The sequence below is a fragment of the Fistularia commersonii genome, chromosome 1, assembly GCF_037954325.1.
Source record: "Fistularia commersonii isolate RoL2024-O1a breed Wild chromosome 1, RoL_Fcom_v1.0, whole genome shotgun sequence".
NCBI lineage: Eukaryota > Metazoa > Chordata > Actinopteri > Syngnathiformes > Fistulariidae > Fistularia > Fistularia commersonii.
This window is the reverse complement of record NC_141284.1, coordinates 1,127,765-1,152,764: the sequence shown is the minus strand read 5'-3', so window position 1 is coordinate 1,152,764 and position 25,000 is coordinate 1,127,765. Positions and strand designations below refer to the sequence as shown.

The 25,000-nt window shown below is 45.8% G+C and overlaps 1 long non-coding RNA gene across 2 annotated transcripts in view; it reads right to left on the bottom strand.

Annotated features, from left to right (window-relative positions):
* LOC147237006 (uncharacterized) overlaps window positions 1-25,000 on the bottom strand; it is a 114,323-nt gene that overhangs the window by 52,184 nt on the left and 37,139 nt on the right. Inside the window, exon 1 of one of the 2 annotated variants that reach the window (XR_015108929.1) lies at window positions 8,915-9,183. The exons of the other annotated variant lie outside the window; for it this stretch is intronic. This is a non-coding gene — a long non-coding RNA (uncharacterized LOC147237006). Of the gene's footprint in view, window positions 1-8,914; window positions 9,184-25,000 lie in introns of those variants that run through there. 2 annotated transcript variants of the gene reach the window in all.

Below are 25,000 nucleotides of genomic sequence, written 5' to 3'. Positions count from 1 at the left end.
CGCCTTCCATCTGTGAATCCGCCATTTTTGTTTTTGGGGAGGGGGTGGGGGTGGGGGTGGGGGGGTTCTCTCGGTGAATGGAAATCAAGACGTGGGCGGAGCTTCTTAACCGCCGCGACCTTAACCGGAGGTCAGAGGCAGGATATGTGTTATTACAGCGTTATAACATGCTATTACAACTGCGTTATTACAACTGCGTTATTACAACGTTATTACATGCAATTACATGCTATTACAACTGTGTTATTACATCTAAGTTAATGATCAATGCTTGCTCGGATTTTTGAATCCCTTTGAAGTCAGGAGTCATTGTAAATCATTTAACATGTTATTACAACTGAGTTATCACAACGTTCTTACATACTATTATATGCTATTACAACTGTGTTATTACAATGTTATTACATGCTATTACCGCTGTGTTATTACAACTGAGTTAATGATCAATGCTTGCTCGGATTTTTGAATCCCTTTGACGTCAGAAAACTTTGTAACTCATTTAACATGTTATTACAACAGTGTTATTACAATGCTATTACATGCTATTACAATTGTGTTATAACATCTAAGTTAATGATCAATGCTTGCTCGGACTTTTGAATCCCTTTGAAGTCAGGATTCATTGTAACTCATTTAACATTTTATTACAACTGAGTTATTACAACGTTATTACATACTATTACATGCTATTACAACTAAGTCTATGATCAATGCTTGCTCGGATTTTTGAATCTCTTTGATGTCAGAAAACTTTGTAACTCATTTAACATGCTATTACAACTGACTTATTACTACGTTATTACAACTGTGTCATTACAACTGAGTTAATGATCAACGCTTGCTAGGACTTTTAGAATCCCTTCGATGTTAGAATTCTTTGTAACTCATTGAAAGTGTGCTAACATAACTGAGTTAACATGTTATTACAACTGAGTTATGTTTTATTACAACTTGTAAAAAAGTTACTGAGTTATTTGGGCCGAGTTATCATGCGTTGTTATGACCGATTTATTATGTGGTGTGTTACGTGTCATTACAACTGAGTTATGTTTTATTGCAACTTGAGTAAAGCTGTTTAACAGCTGAGTTAGTGCTAGTGAGTTAATACTGGATATTATAAGGGACTTATTACAGCTATGTGTTATAACAACTAGTTATTACACCTGAGTTATAACTTATTACAACTGAGTTATAACAGGTTATCACAACCGAGTTGATACATGTTGTTAAACCTGAAGTATGAGTTACCACAAGTAAGTTGTGTTATTACCGCTGACTTACTAGTTATTACAAGTTTTACATGTTATTACAACTTCCAAAAGAAAGAATTCAAAATCCGGAGGTGAACATATATGATTCTAATCATAACATCGGGGATGTTGCCATGACGACCACAAAGGCTGTTTCCATAGTTTTTTCACGCTACACGTTTTTTTTTCTGAGGGGCGGAGCCTGTGGCCTTCGCTTCACGACGGTCGCGGTTACAACTGGAGTCACGTTCAGACTAGGCACACACACACACACACACACACACACACACACTCTGAAGTGTGTCATTAGCGTCAGCAAGTAATATTTGAAGCACATAAAAGTGACGGTAATAATAATAACATCCCCCCTGGGAATCACACATTTCCATATGAAACGGCGGCGGCGTTTTGCGTTCCCTGCTAAAAGCATGAAAAACACACTTTCCCATGCCGACCGTCCACACACACACACACACACACACACACTCCGACAGCGTGCAATAATTGACCAGCTGTCAATCAACCCGACGCTTGTAAAAAAACCCGGCTAATCCCTCGCCGTAACAGAGTTTTCCTTCACGGAGTGGGAACGGGACGACTCCTGGGAACCCGGCGGAAAACGCCGGCAGCCCCGGAGGTCGTCCATCATTGCGGCGGGACAGCGGCGGCCTTTGTCCGCCGGCGCCGGCCGGAGCGCCCGGGCCACGGGCCAGAAGAAGTGGAAGAAGAAGAAGAAGAAGAAGAAGGAGAAGAAGAAGGAGGGGCGGCGGGTGACCCGGTGTCAATTAGCAGCCGGGGTCGCCGCATTCCCTCGGGGCGACGCCGACTCCCACACATTAAATCATCCGTCCAAACGGAGGCGCTTCGACCTCCTCCCGCTCCCCGAGGCCCGAGTAGAAGGTCAACGGTGCTTCGGAGGACAAGTGGCGTCCAGCCGCACCGCTGAGGGGATTGCAGAGCGCCCCCCGCAGGCGGAAGGCGGTACTGCACCCACGCTTCCATGCGGAACGCTAGCAGGGAAGCTAACGGTCTGCATCGCGCGCTAAGGAAGGAGCAGGAAGTAGCGTCGACCAATCGAAAGGCGGTATATTCAATGAATGAATGAATGAATCGGGGAGTTAGAAAAGAAAAGACACGCACATCCGCCGCCCGGTTCGAGATCGCGCCGGATTAAAAAGGAATTTGACTTTGGAGAGTTTGGCAAAAAAAAAAAAAAAAGATATATTCTGCAAAAAGAAAAGATGACACAAAACAATTATTCTCGCATGCGTGATGTTTTGAGCAATAATATGTGTTGATAAATATGTCACGGTGGCAGAGATTGATCATGTGATCGATTCCCTGGATATATGATGTCCTTTTAACATTTTGATTTTATAACATTAGAACATCACTATCTTTCAAGATCCGATACTTTTGAACAAAAAAAAAAAGATTATTCTTTAATATCGCATATATTTTATAAACACCGCACATTCTGTGCGCTTGCACCTTTAATTTTGCACTTCTGATCAGAGGCGACCTGTATTTCCGCGCTCTGTATACTTAAATGTGAATGACAATAAAGCTGAATCTAATCTAATTAAAAAACAAAAAACATCTACGCGGGGAATCGGAGCAACAGAGCAAATATTTGTTAACGAATATTTCCGATAACCACCTGAGGAAGAGCAATTTTGAGACGTCAAATAAATCACCTTTTCTTTTTGGAGCATATTTTTGGTGTGTGAATGAATGACAACAACACAACGTTAGCTGTCGCACTTATTTGTGTATGTGTGTGTGTGTTTGCCGACATGTTCATAAAGTATCACACACACCCACACACTTAGGCAGAGCTGCAAAAAAAAAGTGATTTAGTAATAAATCCGGTATTTCCGATCGTTGGTGGCAGACTCCAAATCAGCTTTCCGACAAATCCTCTCCCGCAAAATGTGACAAACTATTGTTGTTCTTTGTCTCCGTATCACTCTAATCCTCTTTCTCTCCCTCTCTTCCTCTTCCTCTCCATCCCTCCATCTCCTCCCCAACCGCAGAAGAAGGCCTCAGTACTGACCGCCATGAACACACACACACACACACACACACACACACACACACAAACACACAGCTATGGTCCATGTCCTGCTGGGGGGGCTAAGCTGTGTGGTCGCACTTTGCATGTGTGTGTTTCTGTGTGTCTGTGTGTGTGTGTGTGTGTGTGTGGGTGTTAAACGGGGGAGTTGGCCTGGATGTCGAGTGTGTATGCTCCTGTGTGTGTTTGTGTGTGTGTGTGGCTGCAGGAGATGATGGACTTGGCTGGACTTAGCAGAGGGCTAGCCGGATTTGGCTAGTCTTGCTGTGTGTTTTTGTGTTTGCGTGTGTGTGTGTGTGTGTGTGTGTGTGTGTGTGTGTGTGTGTGTGTTGGCTAACGCTCAGGTCGATCACGCGCGCACATACGTGCGCACCCGTCTGGCGGGCGCCGTAGGTACGCCGCAGATCGCTTTAAGCCGCGTAAACCTATTGTTGCGCGGTGGAAACCGTCCTCTCTCATCCCTTTGTCCGCCGCTGCATCCGTCCCCCTGCTAACGTGCTAATGCTAATGCGCCGCGGCGGGGTTAGCACGTTAGCCCTACTTTTAGCCAGTAGTTGAGCGGTTGGATGAAGTTACAGCTCGTTCGCCGCGGAGACGGACAGCAACTACCAGGGAGTCTCGAGATGTTTGGAGGAACATCTGGAGAGGTGGAGGTCGTGCATGGATGGGAGGAACCCAAGAGGAACCCTGAGGCCTCAGGGGGTGGAGATGGAGAAGGTGTGAGATGGTCCACAGCGATGGAGAGGGGGGAGAAGATGCGGAGGAAGGTGTGGAAGCAGGTTGGAACGGGTAAAGAAGATAGAGGTGAAGAGCAACCGTGGCTTCTCGTTTGGAGGCAGGTGGTGGAACGATCTCCGTTCTTCTAACTCGGCCTGAATCGGCAGACGAGTTGAAATCCAGAAGAACGGAGATTGTTGTTCTCCTCAGGGACGGCTGAGGTGGACCAAGATCTGACACCTGAAGGCAACATCTGCAGACCGTCTCCTGCTTCACAGAGGGTGAAGAAGGTCTTCAGAGTCACCGTGAAACTGCAAGGAGAAGAAGAAGGAAAGGTGGTCTTTTCTTCTCAGACCTCAATCTGAAGTTTGTACTCAGAGATCCTGGCAGAAGAAGTCGAATCAGAGCGAGGAAGAGGAGGAGAAGAAAGAAGAAGAGGAGGAGAAGAAAGAAGAAGAGGAGGAGAAGAAAGAAGAAGAGGAGGAGAAGAAAGAAGAAGAGGAGAAGAAAGAAGAAGAGGAGGAGAAGGAGGAGGCTGAGATGTGGAGTTCTGGACTTCGTCCTGCTTCCATCCATCAACTATCATCCATCCATCAACTATCATCCATCCATCCATCCATCCATCCATCCATCCATCCATCCATCCATCCATCCATCCATCAACTATCATCCATCCATCCATCCATCCATCCATCCATCAACTATCATCCATCCATCCATCCATCCATCCATCCATCCATCAACTATCATCCATCCATCCATCCATCCATCCATCCATCCATCCATCCATCAACTATCATCCATCCATCATCCATCCGTCCATCCATCCATCAACTATCATCCATCCATCCATCCATCAACTATCATCCATCCATCCATCCATCCATCCATCCATCAACTATCATCCATCCATCATCCATCCATCCATTTGTCCTTCTGTCCATCCATCCATCAACTATCATCCTTCCATCCATCCATCCATCAACTATCATCCATCCATCCATCCATCCATCAACTATCATCCGTCCATCATCCATCCGTCCATCCCTCCGTCCATCCATCCATCGACTATCATCCATCCATCCATCCATCCATCCATCCATCCATCCATCCATCCATCCATCAACTATCATCCATCATCCATCCATCATCCATCCATCATCCATCCATCCATCCATCATCCACACACACTAAAATGATGCATTAACAATCCCCCCCTCGGCATCCACGTTTGCGTGTTTGTTTTTAACGATAGCGTTGTTGCTAATCTGGAACCTCTCAGGAAACACAGGTCAAAGGACAGTGTCTCACACACACACACACACACACACACACACACACACACACACACACACCAACCCTCCTCTTCTCCACCAAAGTTTTGTCCATCCTCTTAAAAGTGTGGCCCTCAGCGAGGCAGCCCTCCTCCTCCTCCACCTGCACCTCCATCCATCTTAATGTGTCTACACACACACACACACACACACACACACACACACGGACGGACGGACGGACGTAGGGATGATGTGCTTTTTCGGCCATAACGGTGTGAGCTAAAGGGTGGAGATAAAGGTCTGAGTCGCCTCCATCCGTCCGTCCGTCCATCCGTCCGTCCGTCCGTCCTGCTTTCGCATTAAGACGCCGCCCGTCTTCTTTTCAAAGCGTCCACTCTCGCCGGGCCGCCGCATCCCGGGGCTTTTGTGTCCCGCCGCCGCCAATCTCCCCATCCCGCCGCCGCCAGCCTCCACCCTCCTCCTCCTCCGCCCGCCGCTGAGTGTCTGTAATGGCTCAGACGAGAAGGGTGGAGGAGGAGGAGGAGGAGGGCGGAAAGAAAAAAAAAAAAAAAAAAAAAAACCTAAGGAAGTGAGCGAAAATGGAGCGAGAAAAAGGAGAGCGAGGGGGGTGAAGAAGGGAAGAGACAAAAGGAGGAGAGGGGAAAGTGAAAGGCAGAATGGCGGTGGAGGGGTGGAGGAAGGGATGGAGGGAGGGGGGTCTTTAGGAGGAAGCCAGGCGGCACTAAGCGTTTCTGTTGCTGCCCAGTCAGGCCTGCCTTCCCTCTGGACACCAAACACCCCCCACACCTCCTTCTTCACCTCCACCGGGCCATCCCCCCTTCTTCTTCGCTTTAAAACTTCCGACCAACACGGAGGCGACGCCGGGTGAAGGGCACCGAGGGGGGGGGGAGTAATCTATTACTTTTAGCGTCACCGGTACGTGGAGTACAAGCGGCGAATTCGAGTAAAATGGAAAAACATCGGAAGCTAATCTTACTTCAAGGGCTACTTTGACTTTAGATGAAAGCATGCTAAGGTGCTAGGTTAACATGCTAACGCTCAATGCAAGATGAGGGGCTGTGGAGGACACTTGAGTGAGTGGGAGGCAAAGTAATCTATTACTTTTATCGTCACCTGTACGTCGAGTACAAGCGGCGAATTCGAGTAAAATGGAAAAACATCGGAAGCTAATCTTACTTCAAGCGCTATTTAGAATTTAGATGAGGGGATAGCAGGTGCTAGGCTAACATGCCAACACTTAATACTAGATGAAGGGCTGTGGAGGACACTTGAGTGAGTGGGAGGCAAAGTAATCTATTACTTTTATCGTCACCTGTACATCGAGTACAAGCGGCGAATTCGAGTAAAATGGAAAAACATCGGAAGCTAATCTTACTTCAAGCGCTCCTTAGAATTTAGATGAGGGGATAGCAGGTGCTAGGCTAACATGCTAACACTTAATACTAGATGAAGGGCTGTGGAGGACACTTGAGTGCGTGGAGGGCAAAGTAATCTATTACTTTTATCGTCACCGGTACGTCGAGTACAAGCGGCGAACTCGAGTAAAATGGAAAAACATTGGAAACTAATCTTACTTCAAGGGCTACTTTGACTTTAGATGAAAGCATGCTAAGGTGCTAGGCTAACATGCGAACGCTCAATGCAAGATGAGGGGCTGTGGAGGACACTTGAGTGAGTGGAGGGCAAAGTAATCTATTACTTTCATTGTAACCAGAGCATCGAGTACAAGCGGCGTACTCAAGTAAAACAGGGAAAAACATCAGAGGTTAATCTTACTTCAAACGCTGCTTAGAATTTAGATGAGGGGTTAGCAGGTGCTAGGCTAACATGCTAACACTTAATACTAGATGAAGGGCTGTGGAGGACACTTGAGTGAGTGGGGAGCAAGGTAATCTATTACTGTCATCGTTGCTGGTACGTCGAGGAGACGCGGCGTACTTGAGTAAAACGGAAAAACGTCGGAGGCTAATCTTACTTCAAACTTAGAATTTAGATGAGGGGATAGCAGGTGCTAGGCTAAATTGCTAACCTAGCATGCAAGATGAAGAGCAGTGAATGACACTCAGAAGGGGGAGGGGGTAAAGTAATCTATTACTTTCACACGGAGTAGTGTACTCAAGTAAAAAAAGGAAAACCATTGGAGGCTAATCTCACTTCAAACACCAGTTAAATTATAGATGAAAGTGTGCTAGCCAGGTAGTGGTCGCTAGGCTAATATGCTAACTCATAATGCAAGAGAATGGGCAGTGAAGGATACTCAGGAAGAGGGGAGAAGTAATCTATTACTTTCCCTCAGAGTTGTGTATGTGTGTAAAAAAAGGGAAAGATCATTGGAGGCTAATCTTTTGTGAAACAATAAATACATTTCAGATAAAAATGTGCTAGCCGGGCTAACGGCTAACGCATCCGCATGATCCTTATCCGTTTCCTTGGCAACCGAAAAAGTGACCCACCGCAAATACCCACAGCTTGAACAAAACCGGGTCCATAAAAAAATATGTGGAGTTCAACACACACACACACACACACACACACACACACACACACACACACACACACACACAATAACTCACTAGTTAACAGACGCAACCCAATTAGCAGCGAATCGAACCAGGAAGTAAAAACGTCAAGATTTAAAATGTCATAAATCTTCCCCAATCCGGTCCTCGTAGGAATAGGAGCTTTGTAGAGGGCTTACACACACACACACACACACACACACACACACACACACACACACACACACACACAGCCAGTGGCCTCAGGACTAATTGCTAGATTGCAGCAGATTTTCTTGTTCAGTTCAGGGGCTGTAATTGTGAGATGAGTGGTGAGGAATGACAAGGCTTCAAGCTGAGAGGACAAATCACCGGGGGCCGCCGATTAGACCGCACTCATGTGCACATGCCCCTCCGTGCGCGCACGTGTGTGTGTGTGAGTGAGTGTGTGTGCATGTGTGTGTGTCTAGGGGGTGAAGGGTTAAGCCAACCATCACTCAATTTCAGGTTTCCGTGGCACTGACCTCAAATTGCCGCCAGCGTGAGCACACACACCCACCCACACACACACACACACACACAGACACACGCAGATGACCCTGACGGACGCCGCACTGTCACTCACACACACACACACACACACACACGGGCTACATCAAACAGAAGGAAGGAAATAAGAAAATAACTAAAAGCAACTGTGACACTGGACAAAAAAAGGGAGGTGGCCTTGGAAGTTCTCTGAGGAGCATCTGAGGAGGAGGTCCTGCCTGGAGGTGGACCTCCTCCTCCTCCTCCTCCTCCTCATCGTCACATGAGGAAGGACCACGGGGGGTCGGGGGGGGTCACGGCGAGAAGGCGGTGCAGAAAAACCCAAACAGACGGCAAAAAGCGAGATGGAACTCCAACACCCGTCACTGGAGGAGGTCAGGGGCACGGAGCGTGTGTGTGTGTGTGTGTGTGTGTGTGTGTGTGTGTGTGTGTGTGTGTGTGTGTGCACCCCGACCCCAAACACAGCCGGACCCTTCCTCCTCCGTACCTCCAGCCGGGTCCGAGCCCGTCTCCTCTCGGCGAGCGCCTTACCTTGCAGGCAGTGATGTCACGGTTGCCATGATGACAGAGCCTGCGCTCTGATTGGACGTCGTCCCCGGGCCGGCGTTACATCCCGGGAACGGGGGGGAGGAGGCGGGAGGGGGGGCGAAAAAATTTAAAAAAAAAAAATAGAGGAAACCGGATCCCTGGACTCGGGTTCCTCGGGTTTCGTTTCATTTCCTCCCGCGGCCTCCGACATCTTTCCCGCCGCCATCTTCCCACACCTGAGCCGAAGATCCGGATCCGCCGCCACCCACGCCCCCCCCCCCCCCCCTCCGCACGCCGTCTCCGGCCTTCCCCACGCCAAACCCCCCCTCCTCCCTTCCCCTGCGGACGACTCCGGGAGCGCCTTCGCCCCACGGCCGCGGCCGGCGCTCCCCTCGCCGCCGCCGCCGCCGCCGCCGCCGCCGCCTTCTCCCTTCCCTCAGCCCCGGCCTTTCTGCTCAGCGTTCAAGGGGAGAGCCGGCGAGGAATGCCGTGGCTCTAGACGTTTTGTCCAAGCCCTAGGTCTCTTTCACTGAGGCAAGATTAGTTCATACAAAAACTCAACAATACGCCACTGAAAGCCATTGTTGATATTCAACATTTTTCACATAGCGGAGCAGAATAGACAATGTGGCAGCCGGGAAAGCCCGAAGCGGACTCGCAGGGCTGATGGCTGATGCTATCTCAGCTGAGCGGGGGCCTTAATCCCTTTTGTACACACACACACACACACACACACACACACACACACACACACACACAGACGCACAACAGAACAGCAGCCTGGAGACGGTAAAATCAATACTACTTGCTTTTTGTGTGTGTGTGTGTGTGTGTGTGTGTGTGTGTGGAGTGATAGCAAGGAAGAAGGAGAATAGTGTGTGTGTGTGTGTGTGGTGACACCGGACGTGTGTGAGAAAGCATCTGTTGGTGACAGAAGGTGATGTTTCCACGCCGCGAGGCCTCGGCCGGTTCACGCCGCGCGATTCATACGCCGCCGCCGTTTCATAAAACACGATTAAAAGTGTTGTGTAACATCGGGGGGTGGGAGGGTGTGTGTGTGTGTGTGTGTGTGTGTCGGGGGGGCAGACGTCTTAATTGCGCGCTAATGACACGTAATGAATGTCATCAGCCTCCGGGGGCTTCGGCTAACGAGCTAAATGAACTGGCACTAATGGGCGCCCCCGTTAGCTCATCGTAGCGCTAGCTAGCTACTAGCAAACGAGCGTCCAAAGCGTCACCTCGCGGTTAAAACGCATTTCTGACGCCGTGCCGTTTACCGACAGGACAGGAAGTGACCCCCGCAAGGAGGCGGGGCTTCACGTTAAAACGAGGAAGCTAGCGGCCGCCGGCGTTCACGGAGCCACCTGGAGATCCGGATCCGGATCCGGCGCCAGGCTTTCCCCGGGGCCCCCCAAGTCCACTAGGTAGCAGAGGAGAAGAAAAGGAGGAGAGGAGGGAGGGGGACAACCCCCCTCTTCCTCTCCCTTCCTCTCTCTCTCTTTTTATTCCCCCTCTTCCAATTGACAGCTGATTGATGGCTATCTCCGCTGCGCCACAAAGAGCCGCATTAGCATATCTAAAGCGGCGTACAGTAGAGTGGGGCAAACAGTAAATTACATGTTACCCCCTCTTCTTCTTCTTCTCCTCCTCCTCTTCATCCTCCTCTTTTTCCTCTTCCTCCTCCTCGCCGCCCATTCAGCCCCGGCGCCGCAACAGGCAAACAAAACAAAACAAAGTATGGCGGCGGTCCCTCCTGCGAGCCCTTAAACACCGCAGCTTGACAGCTTCTTTTTAGAAGGCAAGGCACAAAAGAGCGCCACACACACACACACACACACACACACACACACGCCTAAATGCGACCTTGGGTCGGTGGTTTTTTTTTTTTGGCGCTCAAAACTCCCCCCCCGGACGAGTGTGTGAGGGGAAACACCAGGCGGCGTGAACGTGTGGACGGGGTTGGCGGTTGGATTCCCATCATGTGAGGAGGCTTCAGAGGAGACCCCGAAATAGGGTGACCACTTTTATTTGGGATTTTATTTGTTATTATTTGGTGATTTATTTCAATTCTAGTGTTTTTTTCTGTAAAAGTGGGGGGCAGGACTTGTACTCCCTCTTGTTGCACTGGGAGCAGTAAAGGAGCGCTAAAGCTCTTGCACCTGCTTAAAAACAGGTTGGTAAATCACTTTTTAACAACTGATTTTATTTGTATTCAGTCAAGCATTATTTTGGTGAATTTCGTGTGAATTTGATGCTGTTTTCATTAGTTTAGAATTACGAAAAGCAACTTATGAAAGAGTTTTACCGAGCGGACGCTATATAAGTCATCCGGTAGTGACCTTTGAGAAGCACTGAGCGCAAACAGTGGTTTTTAATAGCCAGAATTTAAATACACTCACGGTGAAATAAGCACTTTGTATTTTTTGTTTTGTGAATCTTCTTTAGTTCTGAACTCTGTTGTCTTAAAAGAAAATGTTTGGAAGTTAGCACAAGCACATTCAATGCTGCATATTTAAGTAAGCACATTTTACAGCAACTTTATTTCGTATTATTTTGGCACGTGCACAGAGAAAGACGCACATTTCTTGTTTATAAGTTTATATTTTATTTCAATGTTTCGAACCAGTAGTGGACTGTGATATAAAACAATGTGACTTTATGCACAAGGACTGTTCATGTAAATACACAGTTATATAGCCTATGTTTGCCGTGCTAACAGTTTGACCCGTCGTCATGGCAACGTATCAGGGATGGAGTTCAATCGTCATGGTTACGTTCGCATGACTGGAGGATTAGAATTCTGTTCATTTGAAACAGAAACAAGGATGTTGTTGTTTTCTTTCCTCTGGCAGCATGAACAATAATAATAACAATATTAGCTAACAAGCTAACACTGGTTGGTTTCAATGAATTCAGATGAAATGTAAAGCAACACACACACACACACACACACACACACACACACACACACACACTAGACTAACAAATGCCGTCCGACCTCTGGTTGAAACACCTTTGCAAGCCGTTTCCTTCCCAGGTGAGGATCTGGGAAGGACAATTCAGGGTCTACATGAACTTCCTGGATGTTTTAGCTCACCAGGCAGGTCTGGGGTTCTTCCCCTCCCTCCATCCCTCCATCCTCCCTCCTCTCAGGCCTCCAATCTGTCCTCCTAATTGTGCGTTCCCGTTGTTAGTCTCTGAATCTGACATCCTGGCGCTCGGATAATGACTCACCCCGCGCTGTTAGCCGGCGAGGCTAAATTAGTGCTCGGCGCCGATCCTCTGTGGAAATAGGTCACAGTTGGGGTGATTAGCCGTTCGGCGGGAAAGGCGGAAGCTCCGCCCCCCGTCTGGTCGAGATCCGCAGAACCGCATTCGTGGAGTCGTCGAAGCTCGCGCTGCGGGTGCAAACCCTTGGCGTAAGGACCGCTGCCTATCTCACGTTTCCATGGTAACTGTTGCCAGGGTACCACGTTTGACCCGTCACCCCCTCGGACCCGAATCCCCCCCGTTTCTTCACCCGTGTACTCCACCTGTGTGTGTGTGTGTGTGTGTGTCCATTCAGACACAGCAATATGGTGTTTTGTATTTTTTTTTTCCAGTAAAAAAAACACAAATATGGGGGTGAAAGGCCTTCATGAAGGCCTTCATTCATTCATTCACGCATTCGGGGTTGTAGGGTTGCCGCAGCCTATCTCAGCTGGCATTGGCCGACAGGTGGGGTTCACCGCGGACCAATCACAGGGCCTCATACAGAGACATAACACCATGATGTCACCGAGAGGAAGTAGCTGTTATTACACAGTTATTACAGGTGCATAAACAAACATCAAAATCGGGGCAAAAGACGACACTGATGGACGTCCGGCGCCGGGATCCAGATCTGAACCAGATGTCCCCCGTCCCCTCGGGAGGGGTGCTAAGCTAACCCTCCCCACGATGCTAGTGAATGGGGAAACAAGGGCGAAGAGAAAAAACAACGGTCATCAAAATCTCAGCTGACGTCTCTCGGGGGATTTGGGGATTATCCCGTAAAGTCCACTTTCCTCCGGCATGACGTCACCGACAGGAAGTGCGCGGCGCCGCCGGCTTCCACAGAGCGTGTCGGAAGAAAACTGTTGATTGGGCGTTTCAATTAGCGCGGAGCCGATCGGCCGCCACTTTCTAACCATCTATTACCCGGCAAGGCCCGAGTTAATGCTCTTAGCGCACATTACCAGCCGTAATCCTCGTCTCCGAGCCAAAGCCGCCGCGTCTGGACGGCCGGCGGCGTTGACAGCAGGTGCAGAAGACCCCCCCGCCCGGCTAACACCCAAGCTAACACCCCCAAAGCTAACTCCATGGCTAACGGCGCCTGAGCTCCGTAAGCACAGGAAACACTTAATGAATTACGTGGGTGCACTAACCGCTGACTCACACACACACACACACACACACACACACACACACACACACACACACACACACGGAGCTGGAGAAAAAGATGAGATGATGGATGTCACCTCAATGTTCATCTTCCAGAAGGCCTGCTGCTAGCCACCTAGCTGCTACACTGTATATACACTTGTTTGTGTGTGTGTGTGTGTGTGTGTGTTGCTGAGACTATAATTTGATATTCCAGCCACCTCCACTGATCAGATTAACGCTCACATGCCAGATTAAACCCAGATTAGCCAATCGGCTAAAGTGTAATAATCGTGTTATTACTTGATTATTAATTATGATTATCTTAACGAGGCCGGAAGGAGGGAATAAAAAGAAATCGAGGAGCAAAGACTGTCCACGCTTTTCCCCGAAATGATCAATCGGCATATTGATTAGGGCTAATTATGATCAATCCACCGTGTTTACCTCAGCATCTGTGTGTGTGTCGGTGTGTTTGGGCACTCATGCATGTACGTGAGTCTCCTCCATGTGTGTGTGTGTGTGTTTACCTGTAGAATCTGTGTGTGTGTGTCTTTGTCTCGGCTGTCACCCTGAAGGTTATCTCCATGGCGGCAGCATTGTCAGGTGACAGCCGTATCCCATAATGCCAAGCGGGACGTCAAAATGTCCTTCCAGCTGGGGATCCCTTGACGGCTTGTAACACACACACACTCACACACACACACATGCATTCTCCTGGGAGCCCCCGCACCAAACACTCTTCTAGCAGTGGGTGAAAGGTGTGTGTGTGTGTGTGTGTGTGTGTGTGTGTGTGTAGAGGGGCTGCTCAGACTTTGATAAGCTATCACATGTCCCAGGTGATGGTCGCTAACGGCGCATCAGTCCAGAGGCGGCGGCTGACAACCGAATCAAGCGCACCCAGACCAGACAACCTGGCAACCCAAAGCAAACATGCCGCCCGTAAATGTGACACCGCCGCGCTCAAAGGAGGGAGGCCTTCTACACCTCCGTCCATCCCACACACACACACACACACACAAACACACACCGAGATAAGGAACGGTCGTTCAAAGAGCAGCCTGGAGGAGCGGCGGCCAATCAGATCGGCTCTGACGAACAACAGGGATCTGATGGAAACCCTTTACAGATACTATTTATACAACACAGCGCATGTATATATATACACTGCTCAAAAAACATAAAGGGAACACTTAAAAAACACATCCTAGATCTAAATGAATGAAATATTCTTATGAAATGCTTTGCTCTTTACACAGTTGAATGTGCTGACAACAAAATCACACAAAAATGATCAATGGAAATCAATTGTATCAACCCATGGAGGTCTGGATTAGGAATCACACTCCAAATTAAAGTGTAAAAACAAACTCCAGGCTGATCCAACTTTGATGTAATGTCCTTAAAACAAGTCCAAATGAATCTGTGTCGCTTCCTGAGTGGACACTATGATTTCACACAAGTGGGATTGACTTGGAGTTACATTGTGTTGTTCAAGTGTTCCCTTTATTTTTTTGAGCAGTATATATACACTGCATATATGCTGTGCATATGCTGCCACACACAACCCTGGTATAGATACTATATGTATGGTATATACAGTAAGTTCACTTTATACAAATATTAGACATACTGTAATACACACACCCATTATAGATACTATACATACTGCATATATAGTATAGTGTACATGCTGCACATATGCAGTGTTCATACTGTGATATACATCCTTTACATGTACAGATATATACTATCTATCTATCAGTATATATATATATACTATCTATCTATCTATCAGTGTGTATATATATGTATATATATGTATATATATATATACATATATATATATGTATATATATATATATATACAGACATTTTATATATACGGGACTGTCTCAGAAAATTTGAATATTGTGATAAAGTTCTTTATCTTCTGTAATGCAATTACAAAAACAAAAATGTCATACGTTCTGGATTCAACTTTGCAAGCCTTTTATTATTTTAATATTGCAGATTATGGCTTACATCTTAAGAAAACTCCAAAAGTCTATCTCAAAATATTAGAATAGCATGAAAAAGTTTTTTTTTTTTAATGGCATTACAGAAGATAAAGAACTTTATCACAATATTCTTATTTTCTAAAACGGTCCTGTAAACTGTACATACTGTAACACACCCCTGTTATAAATACTATATATACTGTATATATTTATACATACTATCTACACATATAAACTTCCTATAGATAGTATATACACTGTATATATACTATCTAGACATATATACTTTATATAGGTAGCATATATGCTGTATATATATATATACTATCGAGACATATATATTTTCTATAGGTAGCATATATGCTGTATATATATATATTATCTTGACACATATACTTTCTATAGGTAGTATATACACACTGTTCATACTTTGATACACCACCCTGTTATCAATACTATATTTGGTGTACATATATTATTGATGTGTTCTACAAATAGCATATATACTATATATATATATATATACTGTAAATCTGCAGTGTTCATTCTGTGATACACATACCTGTTATACATAATATATATACCTTATATACACATATATACATATGTGTATATCCCTAAATATTTATATATGTATATATATGTAGTGACCAATGCATTGATGGGATCTGCAGCTGAGTGAGCAGGGAAACCAACTCCACCACAAAAAGGTGGAAAAACATCAGGAAATCTTAAAAAGACTGATAGACTGCGTCATTTTTTGCAGTTATTAAGGCGTGTTTTGATAAACGGAGCTCCTTGAAGCGTGCGCACGTGATGCATGCCTGCAGTGGAAATGGATTTCCTCTGGATGCAGAACGCTAACGCGTTAGCTCCAAGCAGCCCAGCAGGGTGCGACGTTTAAAGACAGGCTCCACCTCCATCCGTAGCCACTTCCTGCCCGCCGTTCTCTCGACCAATCAGCTTCCTGATCACCCCCCCCCCCCAACGCTAGGGTTAAGCTAGCCCGCCTAACCCCGACGCCGGTGCGTGACCTTCGTTATCGGCCTTCGTCTGCATCGGTTAGTTTTAGGCCACGGTGGGAAACGATACACGCTGAAAGACACACACACACACACACACACACACACTCAAAATGCCTTGTACAATTACAGAATTACAGCTACTTGGAAATGAGACATGACAGAGGAATCATGCTAGCGCCCCAGAGCTGTGTTTGCCTTCAATCCACCTCACACACACACACACACACACACACACACACTAGGGGTGTGCACGGCACTCGTAATGAAGTGTCTCCCCGTGCACGGGATGTCAGCGGCCCTGGTTCCATTACCTGGCCTGTCACCAGGTCGCCGTGGTGACGGCCCGTCAGATCCCGGTTTTGGCTGCAGCGCGATTCAATAAGGCGACGTTTCAAGTGGCACGGAGTGTGTGTGTGTGTGTGTGTGTGTGTGTGTGTGTGTGTTTGCGCTCTCACGATCCCTTTAAAAGGTTTCTTGAGCGTCCGCCATAACGAACAAAAACTATCATACCCGAGGAGGAGACGACCTTTATCGCCGCTGTTAAAATGTCAATTAAAAGTCATCAATTAACTTAACTGAATGATTGATAAAATTGGAAATAAGAGAATTGGGAGTCGTCCCGGGCCCGACGCAAGCGGACGGTCGCCGGGAAAAACGTCGAAAACCCAACAAGCGGCTCATTGCGTTGCAGCGGAAATCAGACGTTTTAAAACAGCGAGGGTTGCAATGTTGATTTATTGATCCCAAGTTTAATAATTATAAAAATCACATAGAACTAGGAAGAGCAATAATAAACATATCAAGTAGTATAGTAGTAATGATAATAATGATAACAGCAGTAGTAATAATACTTATAATAATCATATCATAATAATAATAGCGGTGATTATTCTTAAAATAGCATAAAAACAATATTAGTAGAAGTAAAAAATGAATAATAATAATAATAATCACATGATGATAATTATAATAATAGTTGTATTAGTATTGATAGTATCATAATGATAATCATGTAATAGTAGAAATATTATTATCAGTAGTAGTTGTAATTGTGATGATATATAAATAATATTAACAGTAATAGTAGTAGCAGCATTGATAATATCAACAACAACAACACTATCATAATAATAATGATTATTATTGAATTGCTGAAAAAAATAACGATGATATTATAATACTAATAGTTGACACAGCAGTACTAATAGTAGAGATAATAATGAAAGAATAAATAATAAGTAGAATAAAAATAAAATAATTAGAAAATTGTAGTAGTCATAGTGGTAATAATGATAATTATTGTGTGGTAATAAAAGAAGTATTAGCAGTAATAATAATAATAATGATGATAGTCAAATAATGATAGTTGATATAATGATCGTCATGAAAAAATAATAACATCATAATAATTCCATCATATTACTAAAAGTCGTAATAATAAGTCAGTAGAAAAAAATGAGTCTGACTTAATCACAGCGCCCCCTAGTGGCCGGGAGGTACATTTCACCTACATATTCCAGAAAAACAAATCTATATTTTCAAAAACTGTTTTGACACCCTAAACATTTATAGATGAAGCTGAAAAATAAAGGAGTGGAGCGAAGGATGGCGGCGGAGGAGGGGAAGGAGGGGGAAGCCCCTCTGTTTGTGTCCACCGGAGGGTGAAAGGGGGAGTAATTGATTCCCCTCTGCTGTCAGAAACCCTCTGCACTTTATCATCCTCACAACATCTCCCTCGTCCTCCTTCTCTCTCTCTTTCTCGCTTCCCCCTTGTTTGTTCTGCTAATTAACTTTATTACCCCGCTAGCTCCCCACTGCCTCTGACGAAAACAATTACCGACACCCCCCGGCGCTAACGCCTCCCCCTTCCTCCTCCACCTCTCCGGCTCCTCTTCCTCGCCATCCCTCGCTACCTCCTCGCCGAGAGGTGGTAATTAGGCTAGCCGTCTGTTTTAGCCTTCTCTGTCATCGCTAAGCTACATCGCTACGGGGAAGGGGGCATCAAAGAGCCACATCCCGGAAACCTGGGTCAGGATTAGCGGGCGCTAAGTGATCGGAAAACCACCCCCGGATGATTGATCGCTAGCTGCTAGCTGCTAGCTGCTACTAGCAGTTCACCTAAAGGTTTTTCTAACGATCTCCATCGCTAAGTGTGTGCTAACGGCTAGCTGCTAGCTGCTAGCTGCGAGCCGCCATGTCCGGTTAAAGTCCACCTAAAGGTTTTTCTAACTGATGAACTCATGAATGAGCTGCTTCTCCTTCTCCTTTGGGCTTTTCCCTTTCGGGAACCTTCATCTTCTCCATCTAACCCTGTTCTCTGGATCCTCCTTCTTCTTCTTCTCTTTGGTCTTCCTCTAGACCTCCATCTAGCAATGTCCTCCCTCTCCCTCCTCTGTCCATGACCCAACCATCTCTGAGCTTCTCTCCAAAACATTTACCATGATGGACTCATTCCGGATCCTCTCCATCCTGGTTGCTCCCAAAGAGAAGCTCAACATCTTCGTCTCTGCGACCTCCAGCTCCTGTCTTGGGGTCATTGTCAGTGTTTGTAGACCATCTCGTCACCATCTCCTCCATCTTTTCTTTCCTTCTGGCTGATGTTCTTCTACCTCATCCCTGACACTTTTCTCCACCCATTCCAACCCATTTCTTCACCTCCTTTCTGTCACTGCTCTGGACTGTTGACCCAAAGTACTTGAAACCCTCCACCTTCTTGATCTCCACTCCCTGTAGCCTCTCCGTTCCACCTGACTTCCTCTCATTCACACACAGATATTCTGTCTTGTTGTGACTAACTTTCATTCCTCTCCTTTCCAGAGCATACCTCCACCTCTCGAGATGTTCCTCCACCTGTTCCCTGCTCTCACTACAGATATCAATGTCATCTGCAAACATCATGGTCCACGGAGATTCCAGTCTCACCTCACATCCCACTGCAAACAGGAAGGTGCTGACCTGGAGTCCCACCTCCACCTTGAACGTCTCTGTCACCCCTACATCACACTTCACCGCTGTCTCACAGCGAGCATACATGTCTTGCACCACTCACACATACATTTCCGCACACTCCAGACTTCCTCATGAGATTTCCTCTCAGGGAAAAACGTTGTCTCGCTACCAAATCCATCCAAACGGAACCAAACTACCCGTCGGCGTCCTCTTGCTGTCTGCCACCACCGCCGCCGCCGCCGCCGCCATACCCGCCCCCCTCCCCGGGCATCAGACAGGATAGCATTACATTGTCAGCGGTAATTTACCTCTCATCTGTCTGCACTAATTATTGTCACATTCATCAGATTCATCAAGGCAAGGGCCTGGGGGGGGGGGGGGCGGGGGGTCTCACGGGGATTGCACCATTTGCCGTTAATACAGCATCAACTGCTATTAGATGTGTGTGTGTGTGTGTGTGTGTGACAAGAGGGGACAACGCGTATTCATCTCTAATTAGACCAAGCTGTGTGATTAATTATACAGTCCGCCTTTTCTGTCCTGGGCGGCTGAGGAGGCTGGAGGAACAGGTAGGAGGACTCAGGTGTTTCCAAGAATAACTCCCACCTGGTGGAGACGCCTGGAGAGGTGGAGGTGCAATTTGGCAGCCAGCAAATAAAAAGTGATTGCTGATTAATAAAACACACACTCTCGCCTTTCACAGGTGGAGATAGAAAAAAAAAAAAAAAAAAAAAAAAAAACAAAGTCGTGTCTTTCCTGTGACGGCACGTTAATATTATTATTATTATTATTCCTATGTTTAAGTCAAAGTAAATTAGCTTTCTGTGTAAATATCACCATGGCAACTTGTCACTGGGGGTAAATTTACCGCTAGAATGTATTAAAAAATTGATTGTTAGCATGTATAAGAGGAGGTATAATATTTACAAGGCCAATGGTGGCTATTAACATTATTATATAAATCTTTTTAATTTTGCCCAATTTTTTTTCCGCTTTCGTTTTTGTGGTTTTTATAGAAATTTTAGCAACGTCGCTGGGTGGTTTTTCATCAAAAAATCCTTTTGTTTTCAAATTTTGAAGCAAAAAAAAAAAAAACATTGTAAAGTTGATTTTTCATTTTTTCCTTGCCCGTTTTTTTTTTTCGAAACTCACTTTATAAAACCCAGAACATTCATTGATTTATTCACCTTATATAGAGGTGCATAGACACACACACACACACACACACACGCACACACACACACAGAGGTGGAGATAGGAAAAAAAAAAAAAAAAAAAAACAAAGTCGCGTCTTTCCTGTGACGGCACGTTAAAATCATTATTATTATTATTACTATGTTTAAGTCAATCTAAATTAGCTTTCTGTGTAAATATCACCATGGCAACGTCACGCTCTCCTCATCCTCGGCGATCAAAGAACATTATAATATCAATATCAGCGGATCATCAATATGTTTGAATTCATATATAGATATTGTGTTATATTTATAAAAAGCCAGTTTTTTGCATTCGGTTTAAAGCGCCACATTGCGTTATGACACTATAATAATGTGTTATTACAGTGTAATAATGTGTTATGACACATGTATTAATGTGTTATAACATGTTATTAACACACCGGTTTAACATTTTTCCTTACAGAAAGTCATCTCTGAAGCCGATACACATTTATAATAAAAATACGGGAAAAATACGTAAGATTCAAGCAGGCGACGAAAAAAAAAAAAAAGCGTCACCTGTGAGAGAGCGGGAGATCCGAGCCGTCCAATCAGAGGAGGGGACGACAACAACAATGGCAGAGGGAGAGAATTCAATTACAGACGGATGGAGCTGCTGATAGAGCCAGAGGATCAGCTCGGGTCCTCCTCTCTCTGAGATGATCACACACACACACACACACACACACACACACACACAGAGTGACCGGGCCAGTGAAAGCCATTGAGGTGTGTGTTAAACTCCCCGCCGGCCCCTCGGGGCCCGTCCTGTGTTTCCAAACACACTCACATGCCCCTCCGATCGGCCGCCGTGATTGGCCGGAGCGGCGAGGCCATCCTCACACACACACACACACACACACACACACATGACAGGGCCATCTCTTCCAAACAAAACCTCTTCATCTGCAGCACAATGGAGGCTCTCCTGAAAGCCTATCATTTCCAGCGGCAGTGGGTCGGCGAGGAGGAGGAGGAAGAGGACGGCGCTGGAAATTGGATCGGGGGCCCTCGTGTTGTCGTTTGGGGTTTTATCAGCGAGGCCCGACGCCCCGAAAGGTCATCTGACATAATGGTCGATGAATTAAAAACGGGATTTTCATTTGCGCCCCTCCTCCCTGTCGCTGATAACCGTCTGCAGGCTGTCAGCGCTATCGCCCCCCCCCTCGCCGCCGCCGCCGCCGCCTTCCCGCCTGTCAGCGCCGTCACGCCGTCGCCCCGGCGGATATCGGACGGAGGCGGGGAGATTACGCCTGAATCATCTGGCAATCAGCGAGGGAATGGAGAGACGGCGGAGGATTCGAGCGGAGGCCGACAAAACCGGGTTTTCCTGCGTTCCCGCGCGTGGGGGCGCCGCCATCTTGGCGAGCGTTATCCCCCACATACCAGTAAAACCACGACTAAAAGTCACACTAAGTCCACATTTTTCCTTTGTTTTGGTGTAAAAGAGGTAAACAGGTAAATTATAAAAAACATTTACATGTAATAAATATACATGATGAATTAATATGATAAAAATAACTGATGAAATTACACCTTAAAATAAGATAAGAACAACTTTATTTATCCTGAAGGAAATTGTTGTGCCAGAGTTTCAAGCAAAACATAACAATAATAGATAATAGTAGGAAGGAAGGAGAATAAGAAAATGTTTCGCTAGAATGTATTAAAAAATGGATTGTTAGCATGTATAAGAGGAGATATAATGTTTACAAGGTTGCTATTCTCATTATTAAATCAATCTTTTTAATTTTGCCCATTTTTTTTCACTATTGTTTTTGTGGCTTTTATAGAAATAAGAAAAGATAATTTTAGCAATGTCACTAGATGTTTTTTCATCCGAAAAATCCTTTTGTTTTCAAATTTTGAAGCAAAAATATACATTGTAAAGTTGATTTTTCATTTTTTCCTAGCCCCTTTTTTTTTCTAACCCACTGTATAAAACCCAGACCATTCATTTATTTATTCACCTTATATAGAAACACGCAGCCATTAAATCAATCGTTACTCAAATAAATCCACTCATTCACCCCTGAGGGTCGGATGCTAACCTAGCTGTACTCATTCACCCGTCGATTGAAAAAAAAAAATTCACTCATTTGTTCGCTCACTCATTCATCCTTTTTGTCAAATGTAGTTTTAGGTTTCCTTTTTGATGGCGTTTGCGCCGCAAAAAAATAAGTCAATTGCTAAATAAACAAACGGGGGGGGGGGGGGGGATAATTAGCACGAGCCGCGAGCTAACCGCTCCCCATCACCGCCTATTCATCCCCTCCACAGCCCACCTGACACCAGAGGGGGGGGGGTGGAAGGCGAAGGGGGGTTTTGGCAACTGAATCCAGGCCTCGCTGGATTCAGTTGAACAGCTGTGTCTAATAAAGTGTCGTGCCTCAAAGAAAAGAGGGAGAGGGAGCACTTCACCACAATCCTATGGAGGTGGAGGAGGTGGGGATGATGGAGAGATTCTGTTGAAAAGCTTAAATGACAGGGGCCAATTTCTGCTAACGGGAGGAGAGGGCACAATGAGCCCACTGATTGGTAGATACTCAGGGCTTAAAAGCCGGCTGATTGGCTCCAAGAGGATCCTCTCCCGCCGACCATTAGCTCGCCGGCCCGGAGAAGACGCCGATAAACCGGGCGCCGGGAAACGTCCGGGACCTGGGAGGACGGTGGGGGGGGGGGGTTCTCGGATCAGGAGGGTCACCTGAGAGGACATGTGGTCGCCACGAACACAGAGGCGGAGCTTGTGGAGACGCTCAACTCAGGCTAGAATATTACCGTGTAATAACACTGTTATTACCATGTAATAACACTGTAATACTACTGTAATAACACTGTTATAATGATGATAAATAAACCTTCTGTCTCGTCCGTTTGTCCGACGGACAGAGGGATGAACGGGTGGCTCGGTGAGCGATGGCGTGGCGTCGGCGTTCTTTCGGCGCGTCGGTTCGAGAGTCTGACAAACACAAAGACGACGAAGATGAGGAAGAGGAGGAGCTTCGTACCTCCATGTTCCTGCAGAACCTCCACCCTCCGACAAAGAAAAACACCTCCGCGGCCTTGAGAATATGGATCCTCGCTTGGCGGCACCTTTGTTTGTCTCTGAGCAAGTGTGTGTGTGTGTGTGTGTGTGTGTGTGTGTGTGTGTGTGTGTCAGAGTCTCTCTCTGCATTAATTGCTTAAATTGAAGCGCTGCCACGTCTCTGTGAGAGACGCTTTGATATGATAATGGAAGCCTTCTCGGCACAGGAGAGGTCCGCTTTGTGTGTGTGTGTGTGTGTGTGTGTGTGTGTGTGGATGGTAATTTGGTGGCGTGCACCTGCCAGAGCGTCTCCCGTCGCCGTGGACGCGGCCCGTGGAGACGGGAGGAGGCGGCCAGACGGACAGAGCAGAGCCAGAGCCGACATCGGGAGGAGATGGCGGCGGGGGGGGTGGCGTGGAGGTTAAGCTCCGCCCCCTCCTCCGTGTTCTCCTGTGTCCGCCTGGGGTTCCTCAGGGTTCCTCAGGGTTCCTCGGGGTTCCTCGCACAGTTCAAACACACGCAGGAGGTTCATGGAAACCCTACATTGTCCAGATGTGTGAATGAATGAATGAGTGAATGGATGAACCCTTTCTCTATTTATAAATATATATATGTATCATGTGATGAATGAGTGAATAAATGTGTGTCTCTTTATACATATGAATGAATGAGTGAATGTTGTACGTTTCTATATGTCATGAATGAATGAGTGAATGTTATATGTTTCTATATTTCATGAATGAATGAGTGAATGTTGTACGTTTCTATATTTCATGAATGAATGAGTTAATGGTTGCATGTCTCTAAAAATGTGAACGCATGAGTTAATGTTTTAAGTCTCTATATAATGAGTGAATGGATGAGTGAATGGCCACATGTCCCTTTATATAATGTGATGAATGAGTGAATATTGTATGTTTATATATGATGTGAATAAATGAGTGAATGTATGCCTCCACATATTATATGATGAATGAGTGAATGGTTGCATGTAAATATATAATGTGAATGAATGAGTGAATATTGTACGTATGTAAATATATGTGAATGAATGAGTGAATGGCTGTATGTCTATATAAAGTGATGAATAAATGAATGAGTGAATGTCCCTAAAATGTGAATGAATGAGTTAATGTTTTAGGTCTATATATTGAGTGAATGAATGATTGAATGGCCACATGTCTTCATATCATGTGAATGAATGAGTGAATACTGCATGTTCCTTTATATAAGGTGAATGAGTGAGGGAATATTGTATGTTTATATATGATGTGAATGAATGAGTGACTGTGTGTCTCCACATATTATATGATGAATGAATGGTTGCATGCAAATACATAATGTGAATGAATGAGTGAATATTGTATATGTATGTATATAATGTACATGAATGAGTGAATATTGTATATGTATGTATATAATGTACATGAATGAGTGAATATTGTATGTATATAACTTGAATGAATGAG